Here is a 12,460-nt window from a genome sequence, read left to right as displayed (position 1 = left end):
CTCACCTATATATTTGTATCTTGTCCTCAATATGAATCAGTCTTTGGGAGCGTATATGGTGTGTCTCTTGTCTCGTCTCTCTCTCTTTCTCTCTACATCTCAACAAAAGAGTACAAACATAAACAAAAACGCGCACACACATACATAAACAAAGAATGCACACACACATTGAGAGAGGAAAAGAGAGAGAGAGCATGCATAAACAAAAAACGCACACATTGAGAGAGGAAAAGAGAGAGAGAACATGCATAAACAAAAAACGCACACATTGAGAGAGGAAAAGAGAGAAAAAACATGCATAAACAAAAAAACGCACACACATTGAGAGAGAAAGAGAGAGAAACTAATTTAACGTCGTAGGAAACTAATTAAAATTAAAAGACCTAAAGATCTAGCCGACAAGGAGTTGAACTCAAGACCTATTATTCAAGAGGGAAATGGCATAACCAATCTATCATACTTGGCATGGGTGATAGAAAGGTTATACCATTTATCTCTTTTTATTGGCACACACATCCACACACGCGCACACACACAAGAAGAAGAGAGTTATAACGTCGTAGGAAACTATCCTAAAAGACGTTAAAGATTAGGTTAGATGTAGACTTACGTTAAATTAGATTTAGGTTTATTTAAGTTAAATTAGATTAGATTTAGGTTTATTTTTAGTTAGATTTACGTTTATTTACGCTAGATTTAGATTTACGTTATATTAGATTAGATTTAGGTCTCCATAGACTGCGATGCCTGCATGAAGCGGGTGAAGAAAGCCCTCAATGGAATATAGGGTATTGCTGCCTTCACTCATGGTGGGCTCCGTCGATCCAAAAGTACTGGTGAAATGTCTTGAGAAGATAGGGAAGAAGGTGGATCTTCAGGGCGGCAAGAGTCACTACATCCCCGACAATGACCATCTAGACAACCTCTAGTCATTCAATAGCAACTTCAAAGTTAGTAACAAGAGCAAGAACGGTCCAAAGGGCCAATTGTTGTCGTCAGATGTGGATGGAGATGAGGCAGCGTCACTGCCGGACGTTAACTCTCACATCTTTAGTGATGAGAATGCCAACTCTTGCCAAGTTATGTGAAAAATTATGTGTTAAATCAGTTTTAAGGTTCTTATAATCCCAGTTAGTTTAGTTCTTTGTTTTTAATATAACATAATTTACGTTAGATTTAGATTTATGTTATATTAGATTAGACTTAGGTTTATTTAGGTTTACCCACACACACACACACAAGAAGAAGAGAGTTTTAACGTCGTAGGAAACTATCCCAAAAGACGTTAAAGATTAGGTTAGATGTAGACTTACGTTAAATTAGATTTAGGTTTATTTTTAGTTAGATTTACGTTTATTTAGATTTACGCTTATTTACGTTAGATCGAGTCCACGCAAGAATTACTTACGGTTTAGGGTTTAGAGTTAGACGAACAGTGAAAAGATCTACTGTGAAAAGATGTTAAGATGCTGTGAAGTGCTACAGCTAGAGTTGAGGCAAAGGGGTTTTGTCCACTACATGCAGTATCATGTAGACGTGGGTCTGTAGATTTCTTGTACCCACAAATATAGGTATTGACCAATAAAGACGAGATTATAAACCGGTGGTTCTGATCTCCGTGCACCTCTAGACCGAGGTGTGCGAGGATTGGACATGAGTAGAGAATGTGAGGTAGACAGAGAGAGAGAGAGAGAGAGAGAGAGAGAGAGAGAGAGAGAGAGAGAGAGAGAGAGAGATAAGACGAAGAATGCCAATAGAATATTAAATTTGTTGTCCAGGTTATAAGATTTTTATCCTCATTATGAGTAGTGACGAGGATGTGGGACCGTCCAACCGAAACACCTATCTCTCAACGAGAGTCTTATGTCCTTGTAATCAATGCAAGCATGCTGTGCTACGGACAAGGCGTGTTTCTTTGCAGCACGTTCGCGAATTTGGAGAGTTCGATCCATCTATTATAGATCTAGTTGTTGCCAATTATAACTCGTCGGACTCTGACGTTGGCCAACAAGCAGCAATCTTGCAACCCAATAGACGTGTTCGCAGGCGCTTTGGTCAAGCAGCATATGTGAGGCCACAAGATGTAGCATCTGACAGCTCGGGGGATGATCATGCAGAGCACATTCCCAACGAGGCAATGTTTGAGCCCGAGATTGATGAAATGATCGAGACGATCATGGATTCAGAAAGGCTTATCTATGATGATATGAAAAGTGAAGCCGATACACCATTGTATAATGGAGCACGTATGTCTAGACTGAAAGCACTCCTGGTTCTTCTCAACATGCAGGCAAAGTTTGGATGGAGTGACACTAGCGTCACAGCGCTTTTCAGGTGATCTATTACAATTAGTTTACTTTACTAAAACTCTAAATGTATAATGATCTGATAGATTTTTACACGACTCTATCGTATTTTTATGTTGTGTAGATTGCTTAAAGAGCACATACTACCAGCTGACAATGTGATGCCAGATTCCCGAGATGAAGCAAGAAAGATTTTGCGAAACTTGGGGATGGATTACTATTCTATCCATGCTTGTCCTAATGACTGCATTCTTTTTAGAGGGGAATACATAGATATGGAGAAGTGTCCGAAATGTGATTCCGAAAGATATCGAGTAGATCTCCATGGGACAAAAATTCCACAAAAGGTTTTGCGACATTTTCCTCTGCTTCCTCACATGAAGCATTTCTTCGAATGTAAGTCCATGGCCGCCCTAGCATCATGGCATGAGAAGAATAAATCTTCGGATGGTGTGCTACGAATTCCTGCAGACTGCGTAGCTTGGAAACATATAGATGAAACATGGTCGGATTTTGCCAGGGAAGCTCGAAATTTGCGCTTAGGCCTGGATATGGATGGCGTAAATCCATTTGGTCAAAGATTATTATCTTACAGTGTATGGCCCGCTGTCATCGCCAACTACAACATTCCCCCGTGGTTGACTACGAAGAAGGGGCACCTATGGCTAAGCTTGATTGTGCCAGGGCGATATAAAGTGGAGAATATGAATGTGTATCTTCGTCCACTATTGGAAGAGCTACAACAATTGTGGATTGGCAAAGAGATGGTGGATATGAGCCGACACACAGGACGACGGAATGCTTTGATCAAAGGCATTCTAATGTGGACCATGCATGACTATCCCAGGCTAACAGAATGCTCACGTGATCTATTGACACTCCTCACTCAGACACTGTAAATCTTGTTTTTTCCCATAGTTGATCTATTATCATGTGTATACATGCAGGGCTTCAAACAAGTGGATACAGAGCATGTGTCACATGTGGACCTAGACTGAATGCACGTAGGGCGCCCTCACTGAAGAAGCAAATCTACGAAGGTCATCAAGCGTATCTTCCAGAGAATCATGTGTTACGCGACGGCTTTTTGGGAAGAGAGCCACCAAGGATGTCTGCACAAGCATGCTTAGAGCAGAAGGAGATGTGCGATGACGGATTGCCTCCAGGGATGAAGAGACTATCTCTATGGTACGAGTTACCATACTGGCCCCGACTCATGATCAATCACTTGCTCGATCCAATGCACATATTCAAGAATGTGGGTAATCTACTATGGGACCATCTGACCGCCAAGAAAGATACTTTGGGAGCCATAGTTGACCTTAGAAATGTGGATCGTATGGAGCAATATTGGCCGCAAACAGCGTCTGATGGATCGATAAAACTCCCTAAAGCACCATGGATTTTCACAGGAGCCCAAGAACGCAAAGTAAAAGAGACCATTGGATCTTTGCGGACCCCCACTGGCGTAATGCACTCGCTCCGAACGTGTTTTACTAAAGAAGAAAAGCTTACCGGTTTGAAGTCACACGATTGGCATAAAATGTGTCAGGTACGTTCATAGTGGACTTTAATATCATTGCATAAAATGGGAACTTTAATATCATTGCTGCACATACTTTACAGTTTATTTTACCGGTTTCCATTGAGGGATGTTTGTCTCTCGACATCTGTAACACAATCTACAAACTTGCAAAGCTGGTGCAATGGATCTCACAAAAGGAGATCAACGTAGACTAAATGCTGTGGAGCTTGTGTGCATGTTTGAGAAACATTTTCCTACTACCATGCTAACCATTTAGGTGCATCTTCTTGTTCACATAGTTGATGAGGTAGAAATAGCTGGCACAGTTCATTCCAGATGGATGTTCTTCTTAGAACGTTTCATGAAAACGCTTAAGGGATATGTGCGTCAAAAGGCACGTCCGGAGGGTAGCATGGCAGAAGGTTGGTTGGTATCAGAGTCCCTTGTGTACATGGGAGAGTGGCTAGACGGATTTGATAAAGCTCGGGACACGCTATGGCGAACCATAGATGATGAGCGCATATCTGGGATTGTCATGTGCAATCTCGGTGTTGAGAAGAAGATGACGGAAGATCTAGAGACTAAAATCAACCGATTTTGCATGCTTCACAATCCAGTGATGCAAAAGTGCATTTCACAATATGAGGATGCATAGCAAGAGCGACAAAGGGCACGAATCGAGTGGAGACAGGGAAGACGACCACCGATGCACTATCCGACGGGTCTGGAGAGCCTACCAACATTCATGAGCTTAAGATGGTTGCACAACCAATTGAAAAGCGCACAACAATGCGGTGAAGAAGTGACCGAGGAAGAGTGGGAGTACTCTCGAGTTTGCGCGACCAAGGTAAGTTTGCAATGTACGACTAGCTAGTGACTTTATTTCTAAACGTTTGAACGGCCACTCATAATCTTTGTTCATTGTAGTACAAGTCATACACAGCAGCATGGTGTAAAGGTCGACATTTTAGGGTGGAACGGATCGACAAAAAGCGTTCTACTCAAGATTGTGGAATCATGGCAAAATTTGATCAGTCTAGTCGACGACGTTCCTCTGATGCAGATCCTGTGGTGGCGGAACTCACTTACTTCGGCACGCTACAAGAGATTTTGAGGATCGATTACAGAGGATTTTTTGTCGACTTGTTCGACGTGCAATGATTCAAGATAATCATGGAGGGTCGCAACGCTACTGTGCGTAGAGGAGAGTCTGGTTTTCTTGAGGTGGATTCTACTAAGAAATGGACTGACCTAAGAGACACTTTCGTACTACCCGAGCATTGTGAACAAGTAAGTATGTAAATAGTTAACATCCCCCTTTTACAAGTTATGTGCTTGAAAGCTCTCATGTAAGTTATGTGGCTCTGGCAGGTAATATTTCATCCTACAAAGTCTACATCAAACTAGTGGTACGTCATAGAGGTAGCCCCTCGTAGTGCAAAGACTTATGAAGGCTACCATGTGCCAATCACAACGGCATCAATGGAGGAGATCAGAGAAGATGCTCAATCAGAAGCCGCTGCGGTGGTGCCAGACGAGCATCAAGATGCTACTACTCTATATGGGGTGCACGTAGAGGAGCTACAAAATGAAACAGAGGATATGTGTTTAAACGGAGAGCTCTATATAGATATAGGAAGTTATGCTGAGTTATGCGAGGATGAGAGAGAGATCTCCTAAAGCCACAAATATTGTATTTGAACAATTTTTCTCCGTGTTGTAAAAACTCTGGATCTCTAAGTACCTTCCATGGTGTATAACGCTCTTTTCTACTCGCGCTCACATCTTTTGATTGAAAATTCTGAGTTTTCGACTTGCCTCTTCTATCACTCAATTCATTGCATCATTGTATTTATATGCATCATTACGTCATTGTATTCAATGGTCTTTGCGTCATTGTCTACTCTATTCATTGAATATTAAGTTTAAATATTCGTGTGTTTAATGCAGGTATGGATGATGAGGAGTTTCTTTCTTCTTTGTCACCGCAGCAGAGACAGTGGTACGTGAAGCGTCATCGCTCTGGCGCATCATCCCGCGTTCCTACTCCATCCGCATCTCCTTCTCTTTCGGAGCATTCGGTGCGCTCCGAAGCTTCAGTGTTGACGAGACGATCTTCACACTCGTCTAAACAACGGCGCTCTAGTGGTGGCGATGGCGGTTGTTGTGGGGATTCCGCCGCCGATGCCTCCACACCGCCTCGTGTTCGACAAGGCTCTTTACCCTCCCCTTCTTTTCCCGCCCCCACACCAGCCACAACATCGCCATCTACGCCAGGTTTCGCGCGGCTGACTGTTCTTAGCAGCTACACACCTCTACCTACTCCGTCAGGAGCCACCCCACTCGACACTCCTCGCTTCGGGGCCCAGACGCCGGTGGAGACACCTGACGTCCGTACCCCCATCGACACGCCGCTAGAGATCCCTGCCGGGACACCCACGTTCACGCGTCACCGGCCAGAGGGCTTGCCTTACTCCGTCGACTTCAGCGGCCGCATCATCATGGATAATGACGGCAAGAAGGTGATCTCGCGCATGCGTGGTCTTTGCTCTCAGCTGTTTAGACACTACATACTAAACAAATGGAGTGAAGTACCAAGTGATTTAAAAGCCAGAGTCATCAGCATACTTCATGATGAGTTTCCCGTTCCAACACGGGATCAGCGCTTCAATGAAGACCTGATGAAGATTCGAATGCGCGAATACTGCAAACACAAGCGTTTCGAAGTGCAAAAAGCAATCAAGCATGGGTAGAACAGGTCAGATTGGCTGGCCAAAGAAGATTGGAAGAATGCGAAGAAATACGCGCGCGAGAATCCCGACAAGTGGAAGCAACAAAAGGATGCAGCCAAAGCGCGAGTAGAGGCAGGGAGCTCGCACCACTTGGGGAGCGGTGGATGGGCATCATTTGAGGCCGATTTTGTAAGTGTTTTCGCATTGCTCTTTATGTTCGATAGTTTAGGGTTTATGAGTTTTTTAATTCTAACATAATTAAATCTTTGTATGTTTTGACAATGGTCGATGATAGGATGTGATCCCACACCGTACGAGCGCGAGTACGCAGGCAGGAAGGGCTTAAACGCCCTAATGGACATTGTAATTCTCGCGGTGGCATGGTTAGTATTAGGGTTTACTCTTTTTTATTTTTTCTATTTTTTTATAAATGTCGTTATATGTTTATACTTACTGAAAGCTGTCTTACTGTCTTTTTTTGCAGAATCCGACAGATACGCCGCTCGGACGCTATGAGACGTGTGACTAAACAAGTCAGTTTAGCCGTAGCTAGATAGCATTAGTTTAGGGTTTCTCATAGCTTATGTATCATGAGACGGATTTTATACGTCTTTTTGAACCATGTATATTATTACATTTGTCACCGCAGTTCATTTTGCCAATCAATTCTTTATGCCTATGATGTTGTACAATTGTCATTATTACATTTGCCAATCAATTAATTTTGCCTATGATGTGTACAATTGTCAATTTTACGCTTGTCAATTTTGCAAACAATGTGTCTTGTGGGTGACTATTTTGGGTCTATTATCTACCCTTGCACTTTTTTTAAAAAGTGAATCAAGTACAATATGGTTGATGGGTGGCAAGGCATTCAATGCCCTGTCACCAAAAAAAAATTCTCTCGGGCGTCGCTATAACCGTCACTATTTGTGGCTCTGTAGCGTCGCTATGAGCGTCGCTATAGACTTCTGTGTAAAGGTCGCTATGAGCGTCTCTATATAGCGACGCATATAGCGACGCTATTAGCGACGGTTTTAGCGACGCCGGGGGTTATAAAAACCCAATGTATTTCCGTCGCTAACAGCGTCACAAGAGCACACAACCTCTTGTAGTGATGGCTAAGTAACAAACTTAAGGTTCACACTCCAGCCATGTGGCTTGGGGCTGGACAAGAAGTCGTTCCCACCACAAGGGTATTGCAGCTCAAGAATAAGACTCCTTCATAAGGACATCGATCATCACAAGGGAAACAACCACAAGAGCAATCGCTACCAGGGAGCTTTCTACAACCGGTACAAAGATGAGGTGAAGCCCTCAAAGAAGATGATTGGTCACACAAGATTTTGAGATGCTTCAAGAGGTAAACCTAAAGCCACCACAAAGACATAAGGGTCAAGCAGAGGTTCCAACAATGCAAATGGATGTGATTAATTAAGAACTCAAGCATGGTTATCGAGCAGTATGCCGAATTGAATACCACACGTCAGGTTTTGATAGTCAGAGAAACTTTGATACATGTATGGAATTAGCTCTTTACAGTAGTCGACAAGGTCGTGGGCTACGAGTCTAGAATTGGGAATGAGTTCTCTTGGAAATTGTTAAAGACTCTTGAAGCTTAACACTTTGACAGACCGAAGCTTTCATGGAAAAACACGGTACAAGCGAGCAAGGGACTATCAAGCAAACATATTTGCTAAAATGAAATTTCTCTAGAACCGGAGAAGCCTCCAAGGTCCTATGACAAAATCTAGCACCATTACAATCACAAAGTACCATATTTTGTTCCAAAAGGAAAGAGCCACTGCTCAAAAAATAACTACTCTTCAAATTTACATTCATCCAAGGTTCATGCAAATGTGGAGGTGCGAGAGATCGCATTAGAAGCATGGATACTATCAGAGCCTAGAGGAGCTAAAATTTAGAAGCTTCTGTTGTTATCTAAACAACTTTTACTTACAACATGATGTGTCTATTGTTCTCAGCTCCACAACTTTCATCAGTCGCTCAAGATGGTTTTGGCCAATTTGGAGTTCAATGTGAGCATCCCAACTTCTTCATATCACTTCGCTCCAATATGTTAGATGGTCCAAGCTATGTTTTCCTTTGGTTTAGCACACTTCACAGCTAAGGCGCATGAGTAAAGAGCCATTGCAGCAAGCTCGTGATGAATGTCATAAAAAATATTGCGTCCTAATCGCAAAGGCACAAACCCTATAGACATTCCTTGTGTAGACACTTGCATTAGACAATCGGCGCCTATGTCAAAATATTTTCCATAGGCTTTGGAAGTGTCATTATGTTGACGTTGGAATGGGGGAAGATGGAAACCCGCACAACATGTTGTTGACTTGCCTCTTTATAGCTGAGCAGATACCAAGCACCCCAAACCACACAAACTCACACTTACTATAGCACAATTTACAAATCCCTATGGTCTTCCTCGTACCCCTAAACAATGACACTCCACCCCATAGATACTTTTGCCTTAAACATACCTTAGCTCATACCTGCCATATCTCTCCTATCCCCTATCGCACTCTATCTCGCTCTTTCTTGGCACGCGCGCACACACACACACATGCGACTTAGGGGAAATACACGCACACAACCAAGCCAACGCACAAGAGGCTGTCAAGCTGAGATAGAGAAGATGACGAAGGATATAAAGAACCTTGAGGCTATGATCCACTTCAGTTCAATTCAAAAGTACTAGCCATATACATTGATATCGCCCTCACAGAAACCATGGACAGTCCGCCCATTCTCAGGAAGCTGTGGATTCCTTGCTTGGCTTCTCCCGGCCTGATCACGGCCAGTCCCTTCCAGATGACGCCCTCGTAACTCTTTCTTTCTTTGCAGTCTATTGTCTTCAACTCCCTTATAATAACCCTTTCGTTTTTGCGTTCGTCTGCTTATGGGACCCTTGTTTTGTGTGTTGCTTTTCTTCCTCTGCACGCACCGGACCAGACCCTTGCCACATGCAGCCCCGAAATGACTGTTGGGCTCCCAGTATCGTCACCTTAGTGGCTGCACAAGTGATGGCTTCACGCAGGCTGCCTCTCCCCTTGTAGCCAGCCTCGCGGCGCTGTTCCCAATACCTGAGGGTCACCGGCCTTGTTTTTTCCAGCTGGCGGGACCTCCACCTCCTTGGCCGCTCTTTTTGTACTCCTCTTTAGTGCTCGGTGCTTCCCACCTCTTTGGTGGTTACTCCAACAACCTCTGCAACACCTTCGTCCTCTGCAGTGTATCCCAGGCCTCCTCCGCCTCTTGCTTGCAGTAATCCACTTTATCCTCTCTCCTCCCAATTTCCTGCAGCACTGGGTCACCCCCCTCCTGTCCGGCTCCCCCTTCGACTCACTTGGTAGCTTCTCCTTCTAGAAGGTTGGCGGCCCCTACCACTGTTCTCAGTCCTGCTAGCCATATAGTTGCCGCCCGCCCTCCATCATTGGCAGTTTTCCGCCCTCCTGCCACAACGCTGCAGCGCTCGTGAATCCCACCTCCTCCCCAATATGCAACTCCCTCTTTTTGCTTCTGCATGGCCACCAGGTGGTGCCACTCTTGCTCACCACCGGCTGCTCCTCAGCAGTGCTCTGCTCTTTCCACTCTCGGCCTTGCTCACTTTTTGGCACCCCTTCCTCTCCATCAAGATGGCGCTTTTTTCCTGCATGCCCACCACCTTTCAACATTTCTTTTTTTATCAAGCCCTTCGACTTGGACCGCCTTCCCGCGCATTTCAACGTCCGGCCATTGGTGCCATTGCCTCCTGTCGATAGCATTTCTGCTACAAGGACTTCGACGGCGCCAAGATGTCGTCATGAGAGACTTCAATCACATTGATCGCCATCAACCTTGAGTGACAAGTCCACCGTCGGAAAAATTGATGACCGCCTGGAGCGCATTTGGTGTAATCTTGAAAATGTTGCTTGTGTGGTGTCACATGGAATGAAGCCCCGGAATCTACTATCCAAGAATTAGACACATTGTCTAATGAGAGAATTAGAGCATCTTGCTCTACTTTACCTGCCATATTGGCCTCCGATGTTGGCTTGTTGTCTTGAGACTCTGTCTCCTTCTTCTTCTTGGACCAGCAATCCTTCTTGACGTGGCCCTTCTTGCCCCAGTTCCAACATTCAAGAACTGACTTTGTGCGTGACTTGCTCCGCCTTGAGCGATCACGAACCTTTTGGTTTTTGAACCTCTCCTTAGGCCTTCCTCTTGTTTCCAGTGACAGTGCAGCATTTGATGATTCTCCTGTGCTTCTCCTTTGTATTTCCTCGCTTAGTAGAACACCCACAACATCATCAAACTTAGGAGTATTTGTGCCAGAAATAGAATTACTTATAGCCATCACAAGGCTGTCCCAACTATACGCTAGAGATGATAGTATAAGGAGAGCTCGCACTTCATCATCGAAATTGATTTTCATCGATTGAAGTTGACTTATGTTTGTGTTAAAGTCATTTAGGTGTTCTGCAACTGAACCATTCTCTGCCATCTTTAGATTGAACAAGCGCTTGATATGTAAAGCTACTCAATATATAGAGAAGTGTTGAGCTTATATGTGAAGCTACTCAATATATGGCTTCTCTATATATTGAGTAGCTTCACATATAAGCTCAACAGTTTGGAGTCTATTGGAGCTCACATCTTGGAGAGGCTAGGACATGCTTCGACATGAGTTTGTAAGTATTATAGGTTTGATTTAAAATATTGAGATATATATGTTATTTGAAGATTTATCTAATGATTAAATCATAATTTTTCAAGAAGTTGGTGTGAAGCGCCCTCCGACATGCCGAGAGGAGAAGTATGGGTACAAGCATGGACGTGTGGCCCTTTTGACCCATCCTGCAGGAGGAGGGAGAGGACATCAATTGGGAAGCATTACCATGAGTGTATTCTTGATACAATTTTACCCAGTCATCTTTATATAGTTTTCTTGGTACAGTCTTTTTTGTAGTTGTGGTCTTCTTTATACAGTCTCACATAGTGATTGTTTGCATATGTACAATTTTGTAGTACTCATGTTTATGATTTATGGTTATGTTTATGGTATGGCACAAATGTTATGGTTAAGGTTTCGTAGTCAAGTTAGGGTTATGGTTTTGCTATGATGGAATAACAATCATGTGATGGTTATGGTTATGGTTATGATTATGATTATGGTTATGGTTATGGTTATGGTTATGGTTATGGTTATGGTTATGGTTATGGTTATGGTTGTGCAATGATGGTATGGTTGTTATGGTTATGGTATCACAAGCAAGTTATGGTAATGGTTATGGTATGGCAAATGGGTTATGTTTATGGTTTTCCAATTTTTGATTTATGTTTTAATTACGATTATAAAATCTTTATGCCGTTATGCCATGATCAAGATTTTGATTTTGTGGTTATGTTATTTCTACAATTTTGCTAATTGTCATACACTCGCTCTTTAGCGTCAGCTTGTAGGTGGAGTGTGGTTGCTTGTGCACTCTTCATTTGGGCAGAGAGGGCTGTTTTCTTTTGCTGCAGTACATGCAACATCAATTCCAAGCTCTCTTTGCCCAAAAAAATTTGCAGGTTTGGTATCGTCGGTACAAAGTACGGTATAGGTGTCGGTATAAACTTCGTAGGATGCTCCGGAATATCCTTTATAATAACCGAAGGTTATATCATAGCTGATTCCGACGCTCATTTCTAAGCTAATTTTGACACAAAGTATACGATGCTTATACCGACAATACAAAACCGGCGTCTTTTTCGAGGCTAATTTCAACGCTTTTTAGTTTTAAAACTAGCTTTATCTCGTCGATTTTTGTGTGATGTGTTGTAGTGCATCATGTTCTACGAGAAATATAGGATAATTGAGTACGCTTGATTGAGAATAAGATGGGTATCTCAAAGATACG

Source organism: Adiantum capillus-veneris, chromosome 17 (genome assembly GCF_014529385.1).
Source record: "Adiantum capillus-veneris isolate H3 chromosome 17, ASM1452938v2, whole genome shotgun sequence".
NCBI classification, from domain to species: domain Eukaryota; kingdom Viridiplantae; phylum Streptophyta; class Polypodiopsida; order Polypodiales; family Pteridaceae; genus Adiantum; species Adiantum capillus-veneris.
Note: the sequence above shows the minus strand (reverse complement) of the source record.